General features: G+C 36.0%; 1 pseudogene; it reads left to right on the top strand.

Moving 5' to 3' along the window:
* Window positions 1-15475, top strand: part of LOC128241287 (calcium/calmodulin-dependent protein kinase type 1D-like) — a 54563-nt pseudogene that overhangs the window by 14054 nt on the left and 25034 nt on the right.

Here is a 15475-nt window from a genome sequence, read left to right as displayed (position 1 = left end):
CTTATTGTGGAGCTAGTGTGAAGATTGATGGATATGCTGAAATTGAAAGTGATGTTAAAACTGAACTTCAAATATTGCTAGATAGAATTAAAACTTTAGAGAAAGAACAATTAGGGGTAGAACAAAGAAGATGGTACAAGGCAAGCAGAAAGTACAGAAGATATAGGGGTCATTATGATAATAGAAGACAGAATTATAAACCCAGAAGGCCAATCGCAATAAATATTTTTATGCCTACATGTTTTAATTGCAGACAAAAGGGTCACATTGCTAGACTTTGCCCAAACACTAGATACATGAGTGCTCCTATGACACACAGAGATAAAGTGAAGAAAGAGCCAGAGCTAGTTGATGAAGCCAATGAAGTAAAAGTACTTATGAACAAAATAGAACTGAATGCTCTCCTAGACACTGGAGGTTGTGTTAGTATTATGGCCAAAACTTTTCATGACAACAACTTAGCACATACAGAGATTAACCCCCTTGATAGTATATTGAAAATTGAACGTGCGGAATGCAATACCTTACCATATGAAGGCTATGTAGAAGTAGATTTGGAAGTTCAGAAAGGCATACCAGGCTCAGATGTACTTAGATGCATGTTTTTGGTCACCACAGATACTAAGTACTCATCTACAACACCACTTATTATTGGAATAAATATTTTACAAGTTTTACTAAATAATTGTGAACAAACACATGGTGAACAATTTCTTCATAGAGCTGGATTATATGTACCTTGGTTTTTGTCATTTAGGTGTATGGTAGTTAGAGAAAGGGAATTAAAGAGAAACAAAGACAGACTTGTCATTATCAGAAGTGCAGTAGGAGAGAAGATTGTACTAAGGCCAATGAAAGTAAACATATAAATGAATATATAGACAAGGCAGTTAATCATGCAAAAACCACAGCAACTATTCCAGAATCAAATGAGAGTGAACTGCAACCCGCCAAGGTTGACGATGAAGTGTTCAACAAGATTGAAGAAGACAAGTCAGATGTACTTAAGCAGATACATGTTGATGAAGACAATAACCGAACTTTAGATGAAAGAAAGAAGATAGATAGTTTACTTGAAAAGAATAGGGCCATTTTTTCAACATCAGACACAGACATTGGAATTGCGACATGATTAAACATCGAATTGACCGTTTACGAGATTGCCAAGCACCTTTCAAACAACCACATCGCAGAATACCACCTCAAATGATAGAATGCAACCTGAAACTATTTCCCGAGAAATGCTTTTTCATACAACAAAAAGTTCATTTTCTTGGACATGTAGTTAGTGGGGAAGGAGTGGAGACCGATCCAGGAAAGATAGAGAAGGTGAATAACTGGCCGACTCCAAAGAACAGTGATGAACTGAGGTAGGTATCGAGAGAGAGATGAGAAGGAGAAGACGCTTGATGACGAAGCAGTTAAGGCCATATGCAATAGCACACATGAGACACCACTGATTCAGACAATACCAAATATGAATATCAACCTAGTAGAGACATTAGAAGAGGCAGGACAGACGTTAGCTCAGAAGGAGTTGAGAGAACTGAGAAGAAGTCAGAGACAGGAACAGATGATAGAGAAGTGGAGAAGAGCTGTGATAGATGAAAGGTTACCCAGGCAGATACATAGTTGGGATGATATAGTGATGAGGAGGCATTTTAAGAATTTGATGATGAAGAGGGGGCTTATGTATAAATACATAGGAGAAGGAGACAAATGTTATGACCAATTGATAGTACCTCCATGTTATAGGGAAGAAGTCTTAAAAGGAGTACATACAGATGTAGTACATCCTGGAAAGGATAGGACCATGTCACTACTGAAAGAAAGGTTTTATTGGCCAGGAATACAGCAAGATGTGGAAAACTGTATTAAGAATTGCCAAAGGTGTCTCAAACACTGGAACCATCCAAAGGCAACATTTCAAACATCTTAGTCATTTCAGACCATTACACTAAATTCAAGCAAGCAATTCCAACAAAGAACCAGACAGCTAAAACCACGGCAGAAGCTCTTTTCAACAACTTTATAGTTCATTACGGTATACCATCCACCTTACATTCCGACCAAGGCGCAAGTTTTGAGTCTGAGACAATGCAGGAACTGTGTAGATTGACAAACATGAAGAAGTCAAGGACAACACCTTACCACCCGATGGGAAATGGTCAGACAGAGAGAATGAATAGGACCCTCCTAGACATATTAGGGACATTAGAGCCTAAACAGAAACAGGACTGGAAGCGGTACATTGCGCCATAAGTGTTTGCCTACAATTGCATCCCTCACAAGACAACAAAGATATCACCTTACGAGTTGATGTTCGGACGAAGACCGAGATTATCTATTGACGCAGTTTATGACATAGAGCGAGATAGCATCAAGAACCCAGCAACTAGGGAATATATAGAAGACCTTAGGGAAAGGATGAAGGGAACTAACGAAGTAGTTCAGGAATACACACAGAAGTCGAAAGCAAAGCAGAGTACAGGATACGACAAAAAGGTAAAGGCGGTTAGGATAGAGATAGGAGACACAGTATTAGTAAAGAAACTAGCATTTGATGGGAAGCATAACATCGATGACAAATTTGAAGAAGAGATGTACGAGGTCGCGGATCAGCCTAGAAGTGAGATACCAGTGTTCAAGACCAGAGGTAGAAGATCAGGATTATTGAAGACAATTCACAGGAATCATTTGTACCCGGTTAATTGCCAGGGAGACGACAATGAGGAAGTGGTGCAAGATGATGAGGAAAAGAAAGTGAAAGAAGAACAGGGGAAACAGTCATCTAACGAAAGTAGAACTGAGATACATAAGGAAGAAGATAATGTATATGAGAAAAATAGAGACGACGTCAAAGATGAAACAGAAAGTGAAATTGAAGAGGGATATGAGTGTGTAGACATGACACACCGAAGTGGGGACGACTACAATCCCAGAGGAGTAAGTGAAGTTAAAACAGGTACCGGTACAAGAGGAAAAGAAATAGAGGATAGAAGAGATAGAGATGATATTGTTGACCAACATATAGAGCATAGAGCTGAGCAAAGAGATGATGTTGGTAATGAAATGGAACAACCCTCTCAGACGAATGAGGATACAAGACCAAAGGTAGTTGAAGATAACACAACAGGAACTACAGTTGGAGACAGGAACACTGAGGACACTAGCAGGAGAACATACCGTTCAGATGAAGAGAGAGAAGAAACTGATGATATCACTAGAAGAAAAGATGTGATAGAACAGGTAGAAGTAGACAGAAATGCTACAAGAGACACTTGAGATCAATGTCAAGAAGGTCAGATAGATGAAGTTGATGAGAGAGAAGAAATTGCAGAGGAGCCAGTAATAAGAAGATCAGAGAGACAGAGAAGACCACCAGATAGGTACAGAGGTTACCAGATAAACCAGATGGTTCAGAGACAACCTGATTTAAGGATTGAAGCTCTTGAAATTCTAGCACAGTCAGGAGTTTTGAGAAACTTGGATTTGATTGTGGCACAGAACGTGATAGAGTCTCTGATGAAGAAGACTAAAATGAGATTAATAGAGCTATTGAACCAATTTTATGTTTTATTGATACATGTTTTTATCAAAATTTTGGTTAATTCATGAGTGAAACAAACTGTTGACATGCAGATTAGATTGCGTTGAAGCAATATTGAAGGAGGGGAGATGTAAGACTAACATTTTAATGGTTGGGTTAAATTGATCAGCTATGGGGATGTATTTTTGGTAAAAATGAAATACTGGTTGATTGCTGGTAGATTTGAACTTTTTGTAATTTAAATAAGTACGTTTATATGGTTGATTAAGTATTTTAGACCACTAAAGTACTCTAGTAAATACTTATGGACAGCTTGTGTTGTAGTGTTATTGCTAAAGTAGTAGTGATTGTTAGACAGAATGACGAGCCTAGAGTGAATGACGGGACGTCATTTTTCGGAGAAGGGAAGTATGTAGCCCAGTTGAAATTCTGAGAGTTTAAAGGAGACCATTCATGCATATTGATTTTACCTTTTTACCAGTTATTGGTTACTGTTTCTCTTATACCATGATATGTTATATGGTTAAGTGAATTCTTTGAAATTGGTCAGGTGACTTTGATTATCATTGTTGCAAAGATTTTCCCTCCATTGTTGAAAACGTTTGAGAAGTTGTGGAAGCTTTTAATTTGATCTGGTCGAGGTAAAGGAAAACTATTATGGTCAGTATTGGTTGCATTTGATCTTTAAACTATTCTATTTGTGTTTGCAATGTGTTGGAAATGTAATAATGCATTTGGTAGATTTGTCAGGCTGAATTATGTATAACATTGGTATTAGACTTTTGAGGATTGGTTTCAATATAGCATAATCTGCTAATTGTTCTTTACATTTAATATTGCATTCATGGTTTTGGGTTTTCGGTTATAACCAGGATATGAAATGAATTCACCTGAGAGATGTGTGATTGAGAGTGAGGAATTCAGTCCCTCCGACCTGGTAGGTGATTGATATGAACCGTTTTGTACATGTTTGTTTATTGTATATGTACATTGTATGTTATTGTACATGTTATGTCATTTTAACGCCAATAGACAATTACCTGACGTATGTGTAATATCATATTTAAGTAACGCATATATTCTTTGTTTACTATGTACCTTATGTTTGTATTACAAGAACAGTTATATATGTATTGTAATAAGTATTGTTACTCTTTTTTTATTTTCAGAACGTTCTCTCTTATATTACATGGAAAACGGTTATTGGAATCTACATGTTTATGATAACTGAAACGGTGCAATAAAGACTAAAAAACGAACCCGTGCCTTTCTAACATTCCCATCGCCCCTGAGAACATAAATATGGAACTACATGTATAAATTATTTATATACGATGATTGTTCGTATGCTCAATAACTTACACAAGTATACGTTTCAACACCTCCAGGGGTCGGTTGTTAAGGAAACGTCTCAGAACTGCTTCGGCAAACATTTTGCCGCCAAATACATAAAGAAGCGCGGCACGTGCAAGGCGCTCGTGGAGACCGAATACAACACCGTACAGAGCCTGCAGCATCCGGGCATGGTCCGCGTGCATGACTTGTACGAAACGCCCGACCACTATCTTCTGATCATGCAACTGTGAGTGTTTTGATGCCAAATATATATTTATATAAACCCAAAGGTCATTGTCAGATATAACTTTGGTATTCTTTACGTATACATGTAATGGATAACCAAAACAGATCATTTTATGATTTGAATGGATTGTTTACTTTCACTACTGATCTCGAACAAAGGGATTCACTTTTATAGAACTCACACCGTACGCATATATATGCGCGGTGATGAGACCACTTAGCTTTGTAACTATATTAAAAGAAATGAAAATTATTACAAAAATTACAAACATGTTATAAACAGAGTCCGGATAATTTTTCTAACGGACGAGAACCGCGGGTTTTTCGAAGAATTTGCATGGTTTGACCTTTAACCCCGTGTGTTTTTCAGGCTTCCACAGGGCCGGTTGTTTGAGTACATCTGCACTACCTCCCACTTCGACGAGCTGAATGCTGCAGACTTCACCAACCAGCTTCTGGAGGCAATACAGTACCTGCATAACTGCAGGATTGCTCACTTAGATATTAAGGTATAGCGATATAGTAAATGCAGTAGCTGAAAGAATGAGTATCATGACACTGCATACTTGACTGCCCAGCTACTTGAGGCCATTCAGTACCTGCATAACTGTAGGATTGCCCATTTAGGTTTTAACATATAATACCAGTGTATAAACTGCATTCTAAAACAAAATGATATTCGTCTTCCGAGACGGCGCATAATCTGATAACAGATTAAGACTTTCGTGCAACTCATTATTTGTTAAGCTTTATAATAAATAAATATGATTTAAATGAAGCAATGATTTACACGTTTTTCACAGAAAATAGACTCTAGATCTTATGAATACATAGAGAACAAGAATGGCGATAAAAATTCTCCCTGCCTCACGCATAGTACACATTCATTCGTTTCACTCAAATTGTTACAATAATTTACTCTCGACTTAACTGAAGAGTACATACGTTCAATAATGTAAAATATTTTTACATCGTAATCCTCCTAGCTTGATAAGTTTTCACGAAAGATTGTCTCTGACAACATAATCGAAGACTATAGTAAAATCGACAAAAACACAATACAATTGTTTCCCTTGGTTAATGACATGCGCTTATAAGCTATGAAGTACAAACATATTATCTACATTACTCTTATTCGATCCAAAACCAGCCTGTGTTTCAAAATAAATATTGTAATTTTGAGATCACAGAGTCTGTTGTTCAAAATACGTAATCCGTATTTAGGCATGCAATGTATATATATATATATATTGCACATTTTCCTTCACTTGCACCTTATTTTATCCAGCCGGAGAACCTGCTACTAGACATCAGCAACTCGGTTGCAATGGTGAAGCTGACGGACTTCGGTGACGCTCGACACATCTACAACAATTACTACGTGCACGCGGCTTCCGGTGACCCAGAGTTCCTCGCACCAGAAATAGCCGCCGGCACTCCCGTCGGTCTTCTCTCAGATATATGGTATGGAAATGAGGAACAAAACTTATTAGATATTATTAACAATAATCACTGTTTGTAGTACTACTTGTTTGTACTGGTTTAAATTGGTCCTTGACATGTTTATGCTTAAAATCACGTTCAGTATTCAGGGGCGTAACTAAAAACTTTTAAATGAACGCCCTTCGATATTAAAAAGGTATTTTATTTTTTGGGTTTCAGTGTGAGAATTTTATGATAAAAACAGTATTTTAAGAACCGTGTTCGAAGCGAATATTCGGTGTGAATTGTTAGCCTTCGATTTAAACTCCAAAGTTTAAGATTGAAGCACGTGCGTGTTTGGAGGAACCTTAAGGATTTGTTCGCCCGGGCGTACTGGAGTACGCATATAGTCTTGATTTGTATAATGCTTGTTTCATTTTTGCGTGTTTAGATTTTGAGTTTGCATATGATTGACAGTTTACTACTTTGTGCTTTGCTGGGATTTATCAAACAATACAACGCTATAGCTTACCGTTAACAATGTGTTCTTTACAGTGTTACAAAGTAATTATGGTTCTGTATGCCTTGCTGACCTTAGACGAATGCGAAGAGAAGACTTCCTCCAACATTACGAGTAACAAATGTCTGCCTTGTCTATTAATCGTGTACATTGATATATACTGTAATGTAAATACCCTTTATCCGTATCCTCAGGGCGGTAGGTGTGGTACTGTACGTTATGCTAAGCGGCGTGTCCCCGTGTTTAGACGAAAGCGAAGAAGAAACTTGCTCTGACATTCTGAGGACCGACTTTTGCTTTCCCGACGAGTTCTTCGCCGGTGTCACTGCTGAGGCAAAGGAGTTTATTAAGACGCTGCTCGTCGATGACATGGGGTGTGTACATGTTGTCTTTGAACATTTTGACAATTATTTTTCATCTAAAGACCACGATACCCTAATAAAAGCAATCAACTATGTCATTGTTTAACGGGACCATGCCATATTACAAAACAAGGATAGCACACAACTGTAAGCACAATACACATGGACAGAATGTTGTTTTGCTTTTAGAAAGCGGCCCACTGCGCATACGTGTCTGGACTCCGCCTGGCTGAAGAGGGCGGCGCTTCACCGAAGCAACCAGATTAGGCCCCACCCTCTCTCAACTGCCCGTCTTGCTTATTTCCTGGACAGAAGGCGACACCTGGTGAGATTTTATATAATGGATCAATAGTTAAGGAATGATATTCGAGTTCAAGCCGATTTGAATGAATTGAAAAATAGGTTGTAATGTACACATGACAGTTGTTTTTGCTAATAAAATTGATTGAGCTTTAAAATTGTGTACTGGAAATTAGAGAGTAGTATTGGTTTGGCAGAGCGATATTCAGGGGCGGGCCCAGGAATTGACATAAGAAGGGGCGTAATTTAGGGGTGCAATCTTTTGACATGAGTACCTCTATTATAATTATTTATTTATGGTTTAAAATGCTGTCAGGGGGTTCTGAAATTTTAAACCATTAAAGTCAGAAATGGTGCATTATGAGCGTGTTTTATTACTTTTTTCCGATATTGACACATAAAGTAATATAAGAAGATTTTTATATGAAATATCGGAACGTACCACGGTATCGCTACTTCGGACCAACGTTACTTAACATCTGATGAGCAGTATCGGTCCGGTAACGTCATGTTGGTCAGAAGGAGCAGTATCTACTCGGTTATGCAACATCGATCCGGGTACGCACTTTCCGCGCGCTACGCAATAATTTCCTAGCTGTTACCGTGCAAGGTACCCAAACATAATGATTGGTAATTATTTATATTTATAGAAATATATGTGTTACTGTTAATAGTAAAAATATTATAATGGGGTTTTATTTTTTTTAGGTTTTTGGCCACATCTTGATAAGAAGCGACGTTGGTGCATCTGACGAAAGGCATATATCTCAATTCTTTATAATGACTTTGTGTGTATATAAGGTGTCTTTCAGCAGCCTTTTCTCACCTATTCCGTTAGATCAACATGTATAAGACCGGGTCCCAGTGACTCGAACATACTCAAGTAATTTATCTTTACTAATCTCGACATTTTTTACAACTAAACAGCGAAACATGGGAAATGTTTTTTTTCTGTCAGATTTAAACTTATGGATTATTTTACTGTATATAGACTTGTTTGGAGAAACAGAAATGCACAAAATATGTTTAAGGGCTAGAAATGATCTTGCCAATGAGTAATAACTCGAACATTTAAAGCTGTACTCAACGGTTACAGATTATTCTTCATTAAGTTATAAAATGAAATACTCGCACAATTAAAATGATTAATAAAGCAATTATATGGAATAACTACATTGTATTTGATTTTGTTCACATTATACTCGGGTTTTTTAAAAAAGCTTGAGAATTTTCAAGAAACTGGGGCTAGTTTTGTGTATATTCTACAAAACCAAACTGGACCCCTTAAGTGAAGCTAAAATCCGTGTATAATACCAACTGTTCGAGCTGTAGTTAATTCAGTGCTTGTGTATAAATTCAATGACTCGGATTGTGGGTGCAGGCCCGAAAATATAAGAATTTGTAATAATTAATGGGAAGTCTTTTGAATACGGCCTAGCTTTTAAGTTTGATTGAATTATAACAAGGCTCATGCACTCAAAGCAAATGTTGACTGAAGAACGACTCTCTTTAAAGAGACGCCCATACACTAGCCTTCTTGTCTTACTTTTTGGTATTAAATGCCAAAATAGTTTATGGCACAGATTCTTTCCTTGTACTGAACATTTTACAATTAAGTTTCAAACACGCCCAAGTCTATTACTCCCTAATATAACCATGGGCTTACAATCATTCATTTGATTTATTATAAATTGTGTTGCATGAGACTGGGGTTAAATGTATCCGATGTACAATAATGTGACATTTAAATGTCTGGTGAACCCATATTGTTTTGGTATCATCTGAAAAAAGGTTTAAAGGGACTAGACACCAGATAATACAATTGCATGAAAAAAAGGAGATTAACAAATGCTTACACACGATTAATATCGTTTTGCACAACGCATAAAATCTTACTTACTGATGTATCTTATCGCTAATGACACATGTATCTTTTGCAGGTTTTGCGTATTTATCCAATACGAAATTTACTGGTAAATACCAGTAATTTGAAAATATGTTTCTGTACTAATCGCACGACGTTCACATGCTTGATATACACACTATAAACCGGAAAACCGTTATGATTTTTAAGGGTAAATTCAGCTGAGACAGCGACAAAATATTCTTTTTATCATGTAAAGTGATGTATTATCGTCTTAATAACAAGCTCCTGTTGACAAGTATAGGCTTGTTTTGTGGACATACTGAGGTGGCAGATTTTGGGACCATCTGGTGTCTAGTCCCTTTAATGTTTAAAGGAAAAATATGTAAACATGACACTGATACAAATATTGCAACATTAAAATATTGAAAAATCGACCGCTTCACTATCCGAAATATATTTTCGATTTTTTATTTTATAAATTGGTAATCAGGGGTCAATACCCTTTGAAATGAAACCAGATTTATATAGGGTCATTGTACTTATCTCCCAGAGATGAATACAAAAATATTTCTAATTATTTAGAATGAATATGGGGCCCGATGCTTAAAGCAGTTGGCTGACAAATCAAACAAAAACCAAAACAAGACAAAACAAACACTATTAAAAGAACGAGAAATGTAAGCCCCGCCTCGAACCTGTCCACGTGGTTTTAGTTCATGTTTAGGTGCAAAGTTTCAATGCAACGATACAAAGCCGACGGTCGCTCTCAGCGAAGAAGCAAAGTTCTAGCCACAGAATATTACGGAGGGCACAAATGTAACATCCCATTACAAATGGTTCGTTCCATGGGCTTATGAAACGCACCATGATCTTATTCCCTTCCCTCCATACTCACACAGGCCAATTGCTTAACTTAGCTTAACTTTATACTGTTTCAAATAGTGAAATAACGTCAGCGCGCATGGGGTTTGGAACAATTTCATCGATCTTATTTCCAAAATGACGCTACGTTTCCACAAACTTGGCGCGTTTCTCTGAAAAACAGCGATTATTTGTAAATTTATATCCTTTTCATGCACATTACAAATGTTTTCAAATATCATATTATTTGAACTCTCATCGAAGCCCACATTTTTTTTTATATCGTTGCTACGCCACTTTTGGTGCACACTTGGTGAAATACATTACGATCTATCTTCTATGTGGTGGCAAATAGTAAATTCCGTTACCGAGTAGCGTTTTGGTCGTAGCTACCTTCGAAATTGTTCGTTGAATGCCTTAACGCTTCCGACAAAATCAGAAACTGAAACATGTTTAACGTTCACTCTCGGATTAGAATTGATGAATGTTTTATAATACAATTAAGATTCAATACTCGCACTGTCTTTTTAATAATATAGTTAAGAAAGAGAATGTTTTATCACTAAACGGTCTCCGCTCGTGAAGGAGTGCCTTAAATCATATATCAGTGAGATAAATAAGCAGTAAAATATCGTTTTGATATCAGTCACTGCATGGCCAATTTGTCCCGTTTTGAAGTATAACATCAAACGTCAGCGCGCACAGAGCTGGAACAAAATATTAAGGACCTCATTTCCAGCATGATGTGACATTATCAATAGAGTTTCTGATTAAGAAACTGTTAAAGGTGTTTTAAGCATAAAACAGATATTATAGAAAACTTGAATTGTGTCTTAAGGACTCGGATGCCCAAACAATCTTGAATTCATCACATAATTGCCGCTTTGAAAGTTATTATGCCATAGTCAAAGCAGTTAAATGTTTAAATGTACTTGACCTTAAAATGATCTTGCGAAACTCAATACCATATTTTTAGAAATAAGCTAACGTGAAAAACGAAAACCTATTTTGACAATACCCTAACGACGTATTTTGGTATGTTTTTTATGCATTCAATTTATTAAAGATTGGAACCTTTAAACAATATTTTAGCATTAGTTAAAATATGTACAAAACTTATCAATCTTGTTCGATTTAAACATCATTCAAATGATCGTATCTCAAAAGTCACAATCTTGCCAGCAGAATGAAAAACACATCATGTCCCGTCCCATTTAATGCCCGCATTTATAAAACTATTTTGATACGCGAGCATGCAAACAGTCAAAATAGCATGGCTATGTTTACACTCAACCTTGAGTTTGATACTGCGTTTGAAAAACCACCTGCACAGGTCATAGCCTGCTGTGCGCATTGTAATAATAAAGATTTTATACAAGGTTTTTAAAATAATGGTCCCTTCTTCGAGTTCCGTTCTGAGGCCTGTTATCAGTTATTCATTTTCCCTTATTTTTCCATATGCACCGTACCAACGTTCTTCTTATTATTTGTTTAGTTGTCTCAAAATTTATGTAGTGAATGGCAAACTATTTGTATTGCATCTCCGAGGAGATAGCATGAAGTACTTAAACATATTTACTTGACCTTTCTTAACGAAAGAAACATTGACATGCCGAAACCGTAAATATTTGAAGTTTTCATCGTTTACTTCATCTTCTCAAAACGAAGAAAGTAAGTTGTTGAACTTTGTATTTGCCAGTGACTGCAAAAGAAGTTTCGCCCATTGAGACTATATGAATAAAATTAATTAAATATTAAAATCAATGTACCCTAAAGTGTCTGTTTGCTATTAAAAATGTGCAACTCCTATGAAATTTTGTCTAAATAAGGTAATGTTGTCTTGCTGCCGTAGAAACCCTAGCTCTTTACAGTGTAAATTGTCAGGTCTGGGCTGTAGCGCCTTACCGGCTGACTGAAAACGTGTTCTGTGGCATTCAGATATCTGGAACGCACCCAAGATGTTATACCCTTCCCTCCATATTCATGCAAGCCAATTATTTACTTGCAGAAAACATTATTTTGGCAAAATTATTTAGAAAACAAGTCAAATTCGTCAATATACGTTCGGTTTGATTGCATCTAGATTAATGATTCAAATGGTCACAATGCATTTCGATCCATATTATAATTTGTGACAATGATACACTATCAATAATTTATCATTTGAATTTATATGGACATGCAGTTTGTGGTTATAACACTATTTAATACAACGTTTTTTCTGTGAAATACAGGTTTCATTAATTTTACTTGTACATTTACATTTTTGTCATTGATATTATAATCACATTTCTGCTGTGTATTTAAATTGACATTTGTTTTTTATTCTCTATAAACGCTTGATGAATGTAATCTTGATGAACAAGTTTTTTTACACTATTTATTGGTAGTTCAAATACTATTTGCTTGTATTTGACTGTGTATATTGTATTGTATTTATAATAATAAACAATACGGATTCAGATGCTGTTATCATATTCATTTAATGTGTATTCAGACACACCTTTAAACAGCGGCGAGCTTCCACTAAACTTATGTTCAAAAAGCGCGACAAACAATCAGCTAAGAACTATCGAACAGTGAACCTCGCATCTATAACAGGTAGAATATTGAAACACATTATATGTAGCCACCTATTGAAATTCTTTGAAAAAAAAAACAATGTCTTGACATCACTTAACCATGATTATATATCTGGATTCTCTCCTGAAACACAGCTGCTGGTATTAAAAGATTACTTATCAAATGACTTTACATGGTATTTAGAGGCATGTTATTCAATGCAAGAAAGTGTTATTTTCCAAGAGTCAGAACTAAATAAATTAACATTTATGAACTTGCCAATACAAAACTGAAACACGTGAACTCAAACTCTTACCTAGGATTACTGATCAAATGACTTTACATGGTCGAACCACATAGCAAATATCTACATAAAGACAAACATACTCTAAACTTGGATTCCTTCGACGTAACTTGAAACATTATCCACTAGAATGAAAGAAAACCGCCTTCATTGCACTTGTTATATCTCAATAAAAAAATAACTTAAACAATTACAAGACAAAGGAAGAAGGCTGTTTAACAGAACTGCTTAGTACACTGGAACTCAGCTCTCTCTACCAGGCCGTCGTGTATTCCTAGAAACAAAAGTTCTTACATAGATATATAGTTCTTACATAGATATATGTTTTGTCAAATGACATTTAAACATCATTTCTTTGAAGGTTTGACAGAAACGAGTTTGCTGCCTTTAGCACTAGACAATTTTCTTTTCTTACTATAAAATGCACAAGTGTCAACTGATCCTTTCCTGTTCTCAGATGCTTGGCTGACAATATGCTTACTTCTGGCAACATCATTAATTCTGTTCTTACTTAAATGTTTGCCTTCTTCCTGACACCTTTCTACACATTTTCTTCCCTTCTTAATTCTTTTTTCTGCACTCTCAAGCATTCCCTGCGCAACGTGCATTTCAACCTCATTTTGCATTTCGTTTTGTTTTCAGGGCTGCCCCCAGGTTTGATGTAGCTTCTTTTAGCAGTACTTCTGCCATTTTTATTACATTACTAATTTTATCTCGTTCATTTTTCAAGGCCTTCTCCTTTCTGTCAAAATTTGCATTTAGTTTTCTTACTTCTTTTTGTTCCATTTGTAACAGTTCTTCTTCCATCTTATTTTCCTCCATAGACATTTTCCTTCTGCCTGTTTCTTCCTTTTTTCGCAATCTTTCATTAAAAAGTTCTTTGCTTTTTGGGCCCAAATGACTTGTTTGTTGAAATTCTGAACATTGTGCACACCCTTAACCTGACTTACTTAGTCCATTGTAGTCTCAGCCCATTGATGGTCCCAAAGCTAAGGTCTGTTCTGTCTGGGGTAACAGTGTTTTTGTTGTCAAATAGTGGCCTTTCAACATCAGCATTTCCATGAGCAAGAGTCAGTGCTTACTTTACTACCTCGGTCATAATAGGGTACTTCAGATGACCACGTTTTGCCCTCTGGTCAGTCACCTTGTTCCAGTTCTAATAAATTCTTTCTTACTTACCATCATCATCTTCTGACCAGTGTAGTAGAATGCCAAAGGTGCTATAATATAACCATTAATTTATTAGGGATGGAAAACAGGGTTTCCGATATCTTAAATTAAGGAAAACTTTGTCAAAATTTGTAAATGTCATTACAATGTCATATCAAAGTACAATAGTAGTCTTAAATCGCTCATTGCTGATAGTATTGCTCATCCAGATTTTTATGGTGATGTTTTAAAGAAAATTAGTAAAATTAAAATGTTTCCAGCAGTAAGTTGGGCAGATAGACTTAATGAATTACTTGGATTTTATTTAAACCGTGGATATAAAGGCAATATTTTGAAGAGCACTTGCCTTCTTGTTTTTGAAGATGAATACCTGAAACAAAATATTGGATTGAATATAGCATCCTTTCATAACTAAACTTTCAGTGCTTTGATTTTTATGAAGAATTTGCTAATTCATGTTTAAAACCGTTTTTGGCGGACACGTGTTGACTGACTCCGAGTGTTTTGGCTGTGACTTAAATTTCTTCAAATATTTTACGTTTTAAAATCATTTGGAAGGAGAGAATAGCATATACTAGTCGCTTATATTTTTAATAATGTTATTTTTTTATAATTTGTTCCCAGTTTAAGTACAATGATGCTTTTTATTATGAAACTCTATGATCACACAGTTTTAAACATTTTAAGGCAGAGTGTGATGTTTTTGGTTTCTAACGATGACTGCATCGTATCTTTGAAACGTATTTGCATTAAGTGCTCTGAATAGTTTCCCTCCGTCTGCAGATAGAGTTGGGATCTCTAATCATTGAAGTACGTGGCGTTTACCTTTTCTTTTATTATTATTATTTGTTTTATTGATAAGTTTCTTCAAATTAATGCATATTTTGATAAGATTTATCTTTTGCGTTTTATCTTTATTAAGAATTGTTGGGATAAGAGTGAGGTTTGTGCACATAAACTGGTTTAAACCCCCAGT

This window comes from Mya arenaria, chromosome 7 (genome assembly GCF_026914265.1).
Source record: "Mya arenaria isolate MELC-2E11 chromosome 7, ASM2691426v1".
Taxonomy (NCBI): Eukaryota; Metazoa; Mollusca; class Bivalvia; order Myida; family Myidae; genus Mya; species Mya arenaria.
This window is presented reverse-complemented; position numbering and strand designations above follow the sequence as displayed.